This window comes from Mus pahari, chromosome 2, assembly GCF_900095145.1.
Source record: "Mus pahari chromosome 2, PAHARI_EIJ_v1.1, whole genome shotgun sequence".
Lineage (NCBI taxonomy): Eukaryota > Metazoa > Chordata > Mammalia > Rodentia > Muridae > Mus > Mus pahari.
The window spans coordinates 517,304-518,374 of record NC_034591.1 but is presented as its reverse complement, the minus strand read 5'-3'; the positions used below and the strand labels follow the sequence as shown (position 1 = coordinate 518,374).

The 1,071-nt window shown below is 43.8% G+C and overlaps 1 protein-coding gene across 2 annotated transcripts in view; it reads right to left on the bottom strand.

Annotated features, from left to right (window-relative positions):
* Window positions 1-1,071, bottom strand: part of LOC110317133 (protein lifeguard 2) — a 21,830-nt gene that overhangs the window by 6,390 nt on the left and 14,369 nt on the right. The gene's annotated exons all lie outside the window — the stretch shown is intronic.

Here is a 1,071-nt window from a genome sequence, read left to right as displayed (position 1 = left end):
AAGGAAGGAAGAGAGGGAGGGAGGGAGGGAGGGAGGGAGGAAGGAAGGAAGGAAGGAAGGAAGGAAGGAAGGAAGGAAGGAAGGAAAGAAGGAAGGAAGGAAGGAAGGTTGGTTTCTGCTAATAAAAACATAAATTGTATAGTACATAAATTTGTGTACAAAATATGATCATAACTATTCATATTCAAAGAACACATATACAGAACAAATTAGGAAAATGAAATAAGTTATGTCATTATATTAACTGGGTCTCTTTTTCAAATTTGTATATACATATTTTCATTAAATACACAGTAGATTTTCAAAATTACTGTTAGAGTCCATAAGAAAACTCAGGATCAGCGTGTGAGCTATGTTTTCTCTGGATTCTTCGGAAGCCTTGTAGAGGGAGAGAACTGTATAAATGCCCGCCACTTAACTTTGTCAGACAAAACCCAAAAGGTTTAGTTGACCATAAGTTCAGCTGCCTCTCAGAGTCATTAACGCAAACACATCTGGAATCAACTTTAAGTCACTTTTCAGCGGAATGCTTCATGCTCTAAAGTCAGGCCATTCCTTACCTATGAGTGAGTTAAATACCTGTGGTGCTTTAGGGAAACAGTCTGACATTTAGAGGTGTGGAATGGCCCTGAATCTTTTCCCATGCCGGTAGCCCACCTCACTCACTGAAGGGAGGCATGTCTGTTCACACGCAGGCTGGCTTCTATACAAGAACCATGCTTGAGATGACAAACACCAATCTGATTATGAATCATATCCAAGCTCTACTTTGGGGGACACGGCAGGGGGATATGGGCACATATGTGTGGAGGACACGGGTCTACTTCAGGTGTTATTCCTTATGTTTTGAAAAAGGTCTCCACGAGAGCCCAGAGCTCAGAAAATAGGCTGAGGTAACTGGTCAGAAGCACCAGGGATCCAGTCCCTACCTTCTCAGAGACACTAGGGATCCAGTCCCTACCTCCTCAGAGACACCAGGGATCCAGTCCCTACCTCCTCAGAGACACCAGGGATCCAGTCCCTACCTTCTCAGAGACACCAGGGATCCAGTCCCTACCTTCTCAGAGACAC